General features: G+C 45.1%; 1 long non-coding RNA gene across 1 annotated transcript in view; it reads right to left on the bottom strand.

The window, feature by feature from the left end:
- Nucleotides 1-212: 212 nt before the first annotated feature.
- LOC120938776 overlaps nt 213-14,149 on the bottom strand; it is a 54,234-nt gene continuing 40,297 nt past the window's right edge. Inside the window, exons 3-4 of the long non-coding RNA XR_005749225.1 lie at nt 1,976-2,258; nt 213-653 (exon numbers count right to left, since the gene is read on the bottom strand). This is a non-coding gene — a long non-coding RNA (uncharacterized LOC120938776). The remainder of the gene's footprint in view (nt 654-1,975; nt 2,259-14,149) is intronic.

The following is a 14,149-nucleotide window of genomic DNA, read 5'->3' as shown; positions in this document are numbered from 1 at the left end:
ATACATAAAATAACTCAAGAGTGGTTGTAAAGGTTTTATTACAGAAACCCTCTTCTTCAGGCTCTTTTCAAACTTGCAAGTGTAATTCCCGGGACACACGATCAGAATTTCCGATTGACTTTTTCCATCGGATTTTCCCATCGTGTGTAGCCCCATCGGAGTTTTTTCATCGGAAATTCCGATGAATTCCATCGGACTTTAGATATAGAACATGTTAAATATTTTTCCGATTGAATTCCGATGTGATTTGGCCGGGCAAATGCCCGATCGTGTGCACGAAGCATTAGGTGCATTGGAAAAAGTTCTGCTTGCTGCATCTTTGCTGCCATTACATAGAATTCAATTGTAGGATATGTAAAATCCACCTAAAACATGTATACAACATACTGAAGCAAAAATGCACCTCAATGATTAACAGCTTTAAGGAAATCTGTCATGAGAGTAAAAATGCTACCACTGTGTACCTCCTTTGAAAATTCTGTTTGCTGAATGTCTTGGTCGAATTCTCTGATCCAAAAAGAGCATGCAGGTAAAAACTTGTCGGGAAGTGACTTAGAAGTAATTATGGGGTAAGAATTGGGTTTTAATTTGCCAGAATTTGTTGATGGGTTGGGGAACAATATTTTCTAAATTTACATGATGAGTTACTGTACCTGAAAAAAAAAATGAAATAATTTAATTAAAAGAAAACCAAATTAACACAACAGAAAAAATATTCTAAAGGCCATATACAATATGATGCAATAGTAGCAGTTTGGAAGAAAGGAACATTTTCAATTGCATCTGACTACCATAAATAGAAATGGGAAATTGTTCAAGGGTAAGTTCACCCTTAATGCCCTGTACACATGATAGGTTAGTCTGATGGATTTTTCCATCAGTTATCCGATGAAGCTGACTGATGATCGTGCCTATACACCATCAGTTAAAAAAACGATCGTGTCAGAATGCGGTGACGTAAAACACAACGACGTGCTGAAAACCGATGGGGCCCACACACGATCGGTTTGGTCTGATGAAAACAGTCCATCAAACCATTTTCATCAGACTAACCTATCGTGTGTACACAGCATAAGGAAAAAATGTGCATTTATTATTATTATGTTTTCATGCAGGAGTCTGCAAAGCATTGTACCCATGATCAATGGGTCGTGCAAGGTTAGGTTCCTGTACACTCTCCCTCCAGCTTTCTGCCCGTACCTCCATATGGGCTTTCTATTAGAAAGCTGGAGGAAGCTGATCAGCGCACTTGTAGTCCATTTAGAACTACAAGCCATCTGCAGTGGTAGAAGACTGGATTTATAATTTCTGATTGCTGACCACGGCGGGGCAGAAGATATGGGAGGGGGGTGCTGAAACATGTTACATATGGGTGCAACATGTCTTTGAATCTATAACTTTATTGATAGTATCAGTTGCAGTATGTAGGTCTACTGTCATGGAAGAAACAGAATGTTAACCTCTCCTGAAAATGCATACTGATCACCTTGTTCATTATTTTGAGTCAATGACCTGGAACAAAATATGCAGATAAGGCCTTTACATGTCCTCAGTCCTGCAGCTCAGAAAATATGGAAGCCAGAGCATCAGTATAACAGCCAGGCTACTAGCATTTTCATGAGAAAGTCATTCCTATTTATTTTACTCATTGCAGGGTTGCTTTAGGATCCATTAAGAGATATGTGAGAGTGCGTATGTGCATACACATCACGGGTAAGAAGGAAAGAAGTTCCCAACCCATCTAATTTGCACAATAAACCAGGGCCCCTCAGTTTTTCATTACTTAGCACCCCCTGACCCTAAAGGCATTGTGGCAACTGCAGAGGCAGGTGTGGGCTAGCATTTCATCCCCAGGGCTGTGCCCATGGCTAAGATGAGAGACTGAGACAGAATAACGGACAGTCAATTTTAAAGTTTTACTGAACAGCCCAAGGGGTTGAAGGTTAGGCATCCTAGATACCTGTTGAAAACTTACAGACTTCCTCCATGTTCAGCTTCACAGCTTTTTCCTAGGCTTCAGTGTGTCTTTCTCGAAGTGAGTGACCAGGCCCTTGCAACAAGAAGAGTGCTCCCCTGGGTCTCCTCCTTGGCACAACTTTCCCCATCAAAAGGCAGGAGAGCTCCAGGACCACTTCAGGCCTATCTCCACATCAGGCCCCACACAGGCTATAGGGCCTAATATTGCATGGCTCTTCAACAATAAAGAGCATGCCAGCTCACACGTTGTAACAGTAGAACCTTAGTTTCACTTTAAATACCTGAAATAAAAATAAAAATAAACAAATATTTTGAAAATCTTCAATAACACCCATCAGGAAAATCAAATACTTTAATAATGAACTACTGAATATTGAACTTTGATAGAGATATCATTCTGTATTAGGAATGTTTAATACCTAGCCAATAAGCAGGCTTGGGGGGTGCTTGGAGTGTTAATAAACATCCTGTCATTTGATCTACACTCCTGGGATTTCACCCTGTGGGAGATTAAGGGGGGATATGATCAACATGTACAAATATACAAGGGTGAACTTGGTGTTGAGTTATTCACTTTAGGGTTAACACAAAGGACAAGGGGGCACTCTTTACGTCTAGAGGAAAAGAGATTTAATCTCCGAATACGGAAAGGTTTCTTCACAGTAAGAGCTGTGAAATAGACTCCCTGCAAAGGTGGTTCTGGCCAGCTCAGTAGATTGCTTTAAGAAAGGCCTGGATTCTTTCCTAAATGTACATAATATAACAGGGTACTGACATGTATAGGTAAAGTTGATCCAGGGTAAATCCGATTGCCTCTCGGGGGATCAGGAAGGAATATTTCCCCCTGCTGTAGCAAATTGGATCATGCTCTGCTGGGTTTTTTCGCCTTCCTCTGGAAGAACTGTGGAATGGAAATGGGTATATGGGATTGTATGATATTCTTTTTTTTTTATGGCTGAACTGGATGGACTTTTTTCAACCTAACTATGTAATTATGTATGTACTGTTGCTGTAACACCAGTCTTGTCCTTAAACTTGAGGATGTGGAAAGCTGCAATGATCTCCCCTTCTGGGAGGAAAACTTGAAGATACTGGCTGTCATAGTCTTGGACATAGAGGAAGCACAATGTGGTTGTTCCCTACATGAATGTGGTAAGTGACTGACTGAGTTGGAAAGCAACTCAGGAACCTTTCCACACTGTGCTGCATTGAATTGTAAGGCATCACACCCTATGTTGTCAAGGAGCCACTTTAGAAGTTTAAGAGACCATCCAGTAAAGCTCTGAGCAACACAGGAGGTTATAAAGACATACAGAAGAGCAAAGACTGTGTTTTAAGTAGAACTTACTGGTATCCTGCACCCCCTTTACCTTCCTTCCTATTTCTCCATGAATATGTGCAATACAATCCACAAAAATCCTAATCAAAGTAACTGGTGTCCCTTATTCTGAACATCCAGAACTGCACCACGGGAGGAATGTGGGACATTTATTGTACAACCAAGTGGGTCTGGGACAGTTGCAATGTAATTGGTAGAAAGCTGAAGGTCAAGATTTAATCACACCTCTTTGAAGGTCAGTCAAAATAGCGGTACCAGAGTAAAGACATTAGATTAACCAATATTCATTTAGTGAGAATTAAAAGTAGTAGATTATGTTGCAGAATCTTTAAATTTTACCATCCAGGATAAATACAGAGAAAAAAATTTGGCAATGAAGATAACATTTAGTCAGGGTTGCAATTACAAGATGGGCCTTCACTCTTATCTTTCTTTCAATAAGTTTTTATTAAATATTTCATATAGGAATACAGTCATCATATATACTTTTCAAAGATAGATATGGCACCTAGGATCATCACATAGCCGAATGCTAATGAATCTTGTAACGTTTAATACAATTAAATAAAATAATTCTTTGAGGAAAAAAACAGAAGAAGTAGTGACTGTCTGGTAGGCTAAATAAAGTAGTAAAATTAACCACCCTCATGACCTAAGAAGGTCGTTCTAAATAAACTGTGGCTCGGATTCGAGGGCAACGCGGAGACCAGACCCTCAGCACCCCGTATGGGATCCTGCTGTGCTAAGGGAAAGGTCCCCGACCCCCGTCCCTCGCCATCCCCCCCCCGCACCACTCTCACTAGTGCGGGCGAGTGGAGTGCAGCGGGATGCGAAAAACCCACTATGAAATTCCCCCTACAACACTTGCTATAAATAGAGGAGTCTAACAAGACATTAAAGTGTCAGTATCATCGACCGTAATCCTGTAAAGATCGCTTGGTTAAAAAAAAAGAAAACAAGAGGATCTAGTACCAAAGGGATAGTCACATAAAGGTAATAGATTAGGAAATATATAGAAGAAGAGGGAAAGAGGTCAGGGAAGGGAGGGGATCTAGAATGTCTAACATAGGGCTAGGCGGCAGTCAAGCTGTGACTTAAACGGGTGCCAGAGGAACACCGATATAGTCAGCCCAAGGTCCCCAGGTCTCAAGAAACATCTCAGAAGAATCATCCAGTATGCTGGATAACTTTTCTTGGGTCATGACCCATGAAATTTTTTGCTTAGCAACCGATACCATCGGCTTGGGTTGTTTCCAGGATTTTGCAATGGCTATTTTGGCACCCAGCAGAATAAAGTGCATTCATTTTTGAATAGGTTTGGCCAGTAGAGGGATATGGGCATTCAGGAGAGCTACTTCTGGAGACCTAGGAATCCGGGTCCCTGTCACTGTGAAAATCATGTTGAAGATGATTCTCCAGAAGGAGCGGATCCTAGGACACTCCCACCATATATGAGCCATAGTGCCTCTCAGCTGACAACCCCTAAAGCAATTCGGGTTTCCACCTGGGTACATGACCGCTAATCTGGAGGGTGTGAGATACCATCTAGTAATGACTTTAACACTAGCCTCCATCAAGGACGTTCCCTGTATACCCCGGAATGATCTAAAGAATGCTTTATGCCAGGATTCTTGGCTAATCTCCATACGGAAGTCAGCCTCCCAGGCCTCCATATAGGGTGTTTTGGTTGATGGATGAGTGAGGGCCGCATAGATTGCCGAAATACCACCTCTTCGCTCCATGGCTTGGCTGCACCAGATTTCATATGATGTAAAGTTAGGGGGTAGAGGTTTTGATTTCCAAATGGCATGCAGGAATTGTGAAATCTGCTGAAAGTGGGCCTTCTCCGATTCAGGTAGTTTCAGGGTGTGAATACAGAAAGAAAGGGAAATAGGACCACTAGGGGTAAAATACTGTCCTATCCGATACAGCCCCTTATCCAACCACCATTGAAACTCCTCAGAACGCATTCCGGGAGGGAAATCAGGGTTATTAAAAATACGAGCTAAAGGACGGATAGACGAGGTAAGGTTGGAGTTTTGTCTAAGGCGATCCCATAAGGCAAAAGATTGGGACAACACTGGGGATAAGATAGAAGGGCGAGATTTAATAGGGATCCATAGAAGGCAGTCCAGCGGTATGTTGGGGACTGCTTGTTCCTCAATGTTGACCCAATCCGGTATATTGTGTTTGTCATATATAGATGAGAGCTGTACTAATCTAGCTGAGAGGAAGTAGTTGTAAGGATCGGGAAGACCAAGCCCACCTTTGCGTTTATGTCGAAAGAGTGTGTCCTGGGGTATACGATACCCCGATGCGCCCCATACGAACTTAAGTAGTTTACTTTGAAAAGATTTTAAGTGATTCCTTCTGATTGGGATAGGAAGGGAGCGAAAGAAATATAGGAGTTTGGGGAACAGAGTCATTTTGATCGAGTTGATCCTACCAATCCAGGAAAGGTTTAATTTAGACCAATTAAGCATGTCAGTTTCCAGTTTTTTGTATATGGGGGGATAGTTAAGGTTATAGAGAGCCTCGGTCTTGGCTGCTAAGGTGATGCCTAGGTATTTTATAGTCGACTCACTCCAGATAAATTTAAAGGAACGCTGGAGGCCCTGAACTTCTTGGGGACTTAGAGATATATTTAGTGCTTGAGATTTGGAATAGTTGACCGAGAGGCCCGATAGCTTAGAAAAGTCGTCTAGAGTACGACATAGGTTGGGGAGGGTGGTAATGGGAGAAGTCAAGAACAATAGTATGTCGTCCACGAAGAGCGCACATTTATGGATCTGTTCCCCACACTTGACTCCTAATATATCGGGATTCTGTCTTATGGCAATAGCGAGAGATTCTATCGCAATAGCAAATAATAATGGCGACAGGGGGCAGCCCTGTCTCGTGCCTCTCTTAATTTCTATGGGTTTGGAGTAGTGGCCATTTATCCGAACAATCGCCCTAGGGTGTGCATACAGTGCTCTGACTATACCTAGAAACCCGGACCCAAACCCCCAACGTTCGAGAACGTTGAAAATGTAAGGCCAGGAAACAGAATCGAAGGCCTTTTGGAGATCCAGTGACAATAAAAACCCCTTCTGGGGGGTCCCTCCCATCCAATTGGTTTGTAGGATCGATATTAAGTCTATTGCCCGTCTAATTTGATCTGGGCCTTGTCTGCCCGGTATGAATCCCACTTGGTTACTGTGTACATACTGTCCAATAAACCCCGCCAGTCTGTTGGCTAAAATTTTTGTGAGGACCTTAAGGTCATTGTTAATAAGGGAAATTGGACGGTAATTATGGACATCTTCTGGATTTTTGTCAGGTTTGGGGATAACTGAAATGAAAGCCGTGTTAATCTGGGGGTCAAAAGGGTTGCCCATGGTTTTGGAGTTAAAGAATCTGACCATATGGGGTGTGAGTATATCTACAAAGGATTTATAATAAGGAATGGAAAGACCATCCGGTCCCGGAGCTGACCCCTTACGGAGACCCTTGATCACCTCCCTCACCTCATCCCCTGTGATTGGGGAGTCCATTATCTCCCTATGAGCCCTCGAGATAGAAGGGATGGGGAGGCCATCAAAAAATTTTGAATGTAGGTTCGTAGAGGGCGGTGTATGAGAGTCATAGAGGCTTGAATAAAAGCTATGAAAAGCTTCCAAAGTCTTGGAGGGATTGGTCGTGGGAGGATCCCCCCCTATTTTAATTTTAGGCATGGAGATCAGTTTGGTTTTGGGGGAAAGTTTGGATGCGAGCATGGGTCCGATTCTGTCAGCTTTGGTGAAGAATTTGTGTGCACCCCATCTAAGTGATTTTTCTGCTCGGGTTGTCAGAGCTAGGTTCAGAGCCAACCTGGCATTATCAAGCAGGGTAGTAGGGACTCCCGTCGGATTCTTTTTATGCATTTCCTTGAGGGAAGAATATTCCTTTTCTAATTTCTCTATATCAGCTAATCTTTCCTTCTTAACCCGCGAGGAGATCTGTATAAGCTTACCCCTGATATAGGCTTTGTGGGCCGCCCAGAGTGTTTCCTCCGACACTTCTCCAGTGTCGTTGAGCTTAAAATAGTCCAATAGGGCAGAACCTATCTCCTTGACTCTGGCAGGCTCAGAAAGTAGCGACTCATTCAATCTCCATAACGTGCGCGAGCCTACCCTAAGGCCTAGTTTAAGTGTGATAAGAACTATGGAGTGGTCTGATATAGCAGAGTCCCGTATGGAAGCAGATAGTACTGCCGGTAAGGTGGTGGAGGGTGTAAGAATGTGATCAATGCGAGCATAGGTGAGATGTGGGTGGGAAAAGTGAGTGTAGTCTCTCTTAGAGGGGTTGAGTTCCCTCCAGGCATCCGCAAGGCCAAAGCTATGCAGAAGCCTGGCGATTTTGAGGCTTTCTCTCGACGGACGTATTAGGCCGGGTACACACGGACAAACATGTATGGTGAAAGCGGTCCGTCGGACCGTTTTCACCATACATGTCTGCCAGAGGGCTTCTGTACGATGGTTGTACACACCATCGTACAGAAGTCCGCGCGTAAACAATACGCGGGGCGTGTCCGCGGTGTCGCCGCGTCGATGACGCGGTGTCGCCGCGACAATGACGCGGCGACGTGGGCGGCCCGCCTTTAAAATGCTTCCACGCATGCGTCGAAGTCATTCGACGCATGCGAGGCACGGCGGGCGGCTGGACATGTACGGTAGGTCTGTACTGACGACCGTACATGTCCGAGCGGGCTGAATTCCAGCGGGCTGTTTTAAAACAAGTCCAGGAATATTTGTCTGCTGGGAAAAGGCCCGGCGGGCAAATGTTTGCTGGAATTCGGCCCGCTCGCGCCCACACACGACCAAACATGTCTGCTGAAACTGGCCTGCGGGCCAGTTTCAGCAGACATGTTTGCTCGTGAGTATGGGGCCTAAGTCTAGACCCAGGCGGTTTAGTTTTGTCTAATCCGTGATCCAGGGCCATATTGGAATCACCACCAAATATTATAGTGCCTTCTAAGTTAGGGGATAGGGCTTCAAGCATCTCCTTGAAAAATTTTGCTTGTCCCCTATTCGGGGCGTAATAAGATACAAATGAGAATATTTGATCCCCTATCTTTCCTTTTAAAAGTAAAAACCGCCCATCCGGGTCAGAGATGTCGGAAGTCTTAACAAATGCACATTTTTTGGAGAAAAGAATAGCCACCCCTTTCGTTTTGTTTTCTGCACTGGCTAAATAAAATTGGGGGAAATGCTGATGAAGAAAAGTAGGGCTGTATCGGATAGGAAAGTGAGTCTCCTGTAACATAATGACATCAAAATGGAGAGATTTATATTGATCCAATACCTTCCTTCGTTTAATCGGGGAGTTGATACCTTGGACATTTTGGGAAGCAATGCGGAGCTTAAGATCACAGGAGCTAGCCATGGAGTTCAGAGGTGGCCCCCCAGCGCAAGCATCCCTCACTCACCTGCTGCAGTCTCAGGACCAAGAAGGATCTGACCCAGATCGCAGCAACCTTCACGAGTTCTGGACCCCCCGAGCTGATTCTGTTAACTGAGGTACCTGGAAGCAAAACACATGTTAGACGAACAGAAAGATGCATAGGGATCACGGGAAGAGGGAGGGGAAGACAGGAAAGGACAGAACCAGAAAGGTCTCCTGAAATAAGAAGAAGGAGCGCTAGGGAGGAGAGGCCCCAGACGCTCATGTAAGTGAATTCACAATCAGCTCTCCCCAAACCAGGGAGAGCCGTCCATCCCTCGGGGACCATAAGTCGACCGAAGGCTGGAAGGAGGCGCATAGGGACCAGGCCCAGACCGGGCGCCCCTGAAAAAGGAATGATCACATAAAAATAATGGAACGGTGCACGACCTACAATACATCCTTAACCTGGGAGTATGAGTGAGAAACCCCCAAATACCTTTGCGGGCCCCCCCCACGAAAAAAAAAAAAAAAAATGAGCAAAACCCAGATAAACCTCTAGTAAGCCTAAAAAGTAGCCTCCCCAAAACCCAAAGGGTTCAGCTGTAGTAAAAGGGACTATATAAAGTAACCAGGAGGGAGACATAGAAAAAAGACAACCGGTCTAGCATATCTGGGAGTATAGAGCACACTCGAACCTAGAGTCCAACATTTTTGTAGAGACTAGGAAATAAAAAAAATGAGAAGAGAAGAAACACCACACAATGGATGAAATCGAGTGAGACAAATCAAGTCAGTTTGTTCAGCTCAACCAAGGTTTAGCACAACGGTGAACAAAAACCTGCTATTCAAGCAGGAGAAGTACTACTTCAGGTAGTTCCATCATCTTTAGCCTTCTTGTTTTTGTTCTTCACCCATAATGGAGATGGAGGGCTAGTGGGAATGGCTCGTTTATTAGATCCCTGTCCCGTGTTAGACGTGTCCATTTCCGCTTCTTGCGCAATGATCTTCAGGCGAAGGAGCAATGCCTCACCGTCTGGAAGATTGGAAAAAGCGTAGGATTTGCCTTTGAATTCAAACTTGACTGCAAAAGGGAAGGACCATTTATATTTGATCACTTTCTGGGTAAGAGCTAGGAGCAGGGGCTTCAAGGATCGACGTCTCTGGATGGTGGACGGAGATAGATCGGTGAAAAGTTGTACCTGATGTCCCTGGCACATTATGTTTTGATTAGATCTTGCTTGCCTCATGACCTCCTCCTTTATGAAGTAATGATGGGGTTTGGCGATGATATCCCTAGGGAAACCGTCTTTTCTGGGAGGTCCCAGGGCTCTATGGGCTCTATCCAGCTCCAAATGATGGGGAGCAACAGACGGGATGAGATATTTTATAAGGTCCTGCACTGCTTCTGGCACATTCAAAATGGTTTCAGGGAGCCCACGGATCCTAATATTCGCTCTTCTCGATCTGTTCTCGAGGTCATCGATACGAGACATTGCAATGTCCAGTTGGTCTTGTAGTGTTTGTAATTGGCTGAAGTTCTGTGAAGTAGCAGCCACTGTCTCCTCCATTTTGCTTTCAATAGCTTCAATTCTGGAGCCTAGTGAGTGAAAGTCTGCCTTCAAATCACCTGTTATTTTTGCAGCAGTTTGAGATAGTCCTCTCTCCAGAAGCATAGAGAATTTGAGGAATAGGTCATCCATTGAAGCTGCAGAGCCCTGTAGCTGCGTGTCATGGCTGAGGGGATTTTGTGTCAGCAGCATGTTAGCTCCCAGTTGTAAGGGAGGAGATTCAGCCCCCTCTGGCGTTTTTAATAAGCCTATGGCCTCCTGAGACAGAGAGCACCTCTGAGGGGAACTCCCCACTGCCTCTGGGGAAAACTGCGGGGGGGAGAGGAAGGGCTGCATTGGCCTGTGTGTCCCCTTCTCAATCAGGCTGTGTGTGAGGGCTTTAGGCTGCTGCGTGGCGGCCATCTTGATTTTACCTCACAGTTTTCCTTTTCCTATAACTGCCCGAATCTTCCTCCGTTTTTTTCGCCGAAGGGGTCAAAATGTGCCCGATAGCCCGAGGAGTCTGCTCGTATCGACCGTTACTAGCAACGGCGGCCGTGGACCGAGCTAGGGGCGCCGCTGTCCGGGCCTGGAGCGGAGCGCACGGGTCAGGCGTCCATCACCGCCGCTCGCGCATGCGCCCCTCGCCTTCACTCTTATCTTATTTCATCTGACATCTTCGCAAATGCTGCCAATAGTTAGTATTAACCACTTCCCACCCGGCCACTGTACATATATGGCCAGGCCGGCGCTCTCTACTTCTGAGTGGACGATCAGAAACATCCCTCAGAAGGAGGGGGATCATGCGCGTGCGTTCCCGATGCACTCGTGTCACCCAGACACGGCGCATCTCAGATAAGCAGGAGGGCTCTGTGATTGGCTCTCCTGATCACGACGGCCATGTCCAATTACAGCCATCATGTGGTGTAAACACAGAGCCGGTTGCTAGGCGATCAGCTCTCCTCACACAGAAGTTGTCGGTGAGGAGAGGAGAGGGATCGCTGCAGCCCAGCTGTGATCAGCGAGTATGAGCCGTTTTTTACAGCTTTTTACTCACTAGCCTAGTGTCACACACAATGTAAAATACACACAGTAAACACGCATGTCCCCCAAAACACATGTCCCCATACACACGTCCCCACATAGTAAAAACACCTGGTGCCCACATATGCAACAGTAAAATCACATGTCCCAATGATCATTTGCACACATTTGTCCGTGATCTCCTGCGCACATTACTGTACATGATCATTTGCGTACATATGTCCGTGATCACACAAACCAATTATACACTTAACCAGACTTTTTTTTACCAAAAACATGTAGCAGAATACATTTTGGCTTAAATTTATGACATTTGATTTTATTGAATTTCTTTTAAAATAGGAAGAAGAAATTATCGGGTTTTTTTCTTCCAAATTTCTGCTCTTTTTTCGCCATCGCAAAAAATAAAAAACTGAGTCATGAATAAATACCACCAAAAGAAAGCTCTATTTGTGCAATCAAAATTATAAAAAAATTATTTGGGTACAGTGTAGCATGACCGCGCAATTGTCATTGAAAGTGCGAGAGCGCTGAAAGCTGAAAATTGGTCAGGGAAGGAAGGGGCATATAGCTAACTCGACTAAGACCCCCTGCGTCTTTCTTGGAACAGACGCAGAGAAGGCCTTCGATCAGTTGGGATGGGGGTTTATGTTCTCGGTTTTACAATATATAAAAGTAAGAGATAAAATGATTAATTGGATTGCGAGTATGTATAAAGGACCCACAGCGCAAGTGAAAGTAAACAGAGTGGTCTCCCCCCGTTTTGAAATATCAAATGGGACAAGACAAGGATGCCCGTTGTCCCCTTTGATAGTTGCATAAATCTTGGAGCCCCTGATGTGTAGAATACAGTTAAATAAAGATATTAAGGGAATTGAAATAGGGGAATTACAGCATAAAGTCTCAGCATATGCAGACGATATGCTGTTTGCAACGAGCCGGTCTGAAGCTCCGTGACCACGGGACCCGATCGCCGCCGGTGTGCCGCGATCGGTCACCGGAGCTGAAGAACAGGGAGAGGTGTGTGTAAGCACACCTTTCCCGTTCTTCATTGTGGCAGTGTCAGTGATCGTCTGTTCTCCGATATAGGGAAAGACGATCACTGACATCACAAATCTAGCCCCATCCCCCTACAGTTAGAAACACATATGAGGTCACACTTAACCCCTACAGTGCCCCCTAGTGGTTAGCTCCTAAACTGCAATTGTGGTTTTTTTGGGGGGGGGGGGGGGGGGTTATAGGTAGGAGAGCGGAAGTGGACTGCAAATTAGAAGGAGTGGATGGAATATTCTGGGACAGAAGCGGAGTAGGAAGAGCTATGGTGTAGCGCCCCCCAGGCTTAATAATAGGAGATGACATGTGAGATGGGGAGTAGAGAAGGAAGCAGTATTCTTTGTAGTTGACGGCCTCCTGCACATTTAGGTCAGCAGAATGGCACGGCTGGGCAAATGCAAGTTTAGGTATGCCTGTGCTAGTACCCAGCCGTGGGTCGCGCTTGTGACCCGGTCCGAAGCTCCGGGACCGATCGCCGCTGGAGTCCCTCGATCGGTCCCCGGAGCTAAAGAACGGGGAGAGCTGGACTCCAGCGGCGATCGGGTCCCTGAGCTTCGGACCGGGTCGTGACCCACGGCTGGGTACTAGCACAGGACATACCTATACTTGCATGTGCCCAGCCGTGCCATTCTGCTGACGTAAATGTGCAGGAGGCGGTCCTTAAGTGGTTAAAGCTCTGATTTTTTTTGGGCCAAAATCGCCCAGCTCTAAGTCACAGTATATTTTCAGATGGGGTCACAGTATATTTTCAGATGGGGTTCACAGTATATTTTCAGATGGGGTTCACAGTATATTTTCAGCTTCCCCGTTCTTCACTGTGGCGGCATCATCGATCGTGTGATCCCTTTTATAGGGATACACAATCGATGACATCACACCTACAGCCACACCCCCCTACAGTTGTAAACACACATGAGGTCACACATAACCCTATCAGCGCCCCCTTGTGGTTAACTCCCAAACTGCAATTGTCATTTTCACAGTAAACAATGCATTTTAACTGCATTTTTTGCTGTGACAATGGTCCCAAAAATGTGTCAAAATTGTCCGAAGTGTCCGCCATAATGTCGCAGTCACAAAAATCGCTGATCACCGCCGTTAGTAGAAAAAAAAAAAAAAATTATAAAAATGCAATAAAACTATCCCCTATTTTGTAAACGCTATAAACGCTTATTGCAATTTTGTTTACCAAAAATAGGTAGAAGAATACGTATCGGCCTAAACTGGAGGAAAAAATATGATTTTTTTATATATTTTTGTGGGATATTAATTATAGCAAAAAGTAAAAAATATTGCATTTTTTTCAAAATTGTCACTCTATTTTTGTTTATAGCGCAAAAAATAAAAACCGCAGAGGTGATCAAATACCACCAAAAGAAAGCTCTATTTGTGGGAGAAAAAAAAGGATGCCAATTTTGTTTGGGAGCCACGTCGCAAGACTGCTCAATTGTCTGTTAAAGCGACGCAGTGCCGAATCGCAAAACCTGGCTGGGTCCTTTAGCTGCCTAAAGGTCTGGGTCTTAAGTGGTTAAAAAAAAAAAAAAAAAAACTCGATTCACGATTCGAATCAAGTTTTTTTTCCTGATGGACACCGCACCAGTCCTAAGGAGCTGCGGGCAGGAGTTTTCAGGTTTCGGCCTAGTCCACCGCGATCCTGGTAAAAGGCTGCGGCTTCTGCCAAGTCCACGGCGTCCGGCCTCGCGGCCATTTCCCAGGATCGCGGCGAGCTGTGGCCAGGATTTTTTAGGCGAGGCTGTGGCTTCGGCCAAGTCCGCGGCGCGCC

Source organism: Rana temporaria, chromosome 1, assembly GCF_905171775.1.
Source record: "Rana temporaria chromosome 1, aRanTem1.1, whole genome shotgun sequence".
Taxonomy (NCBI): domain Eukaryota; kingdom Metazoa; phylum Chordata; class Amphibia; order Anura; family Ranidae; genus Rana; species Rana temporaria.
The sequence above is the reverse complement of the archived record's forward strand: the minus strand, read 5'-3'. Positions and strand labels throughout refer to the sequence as shown.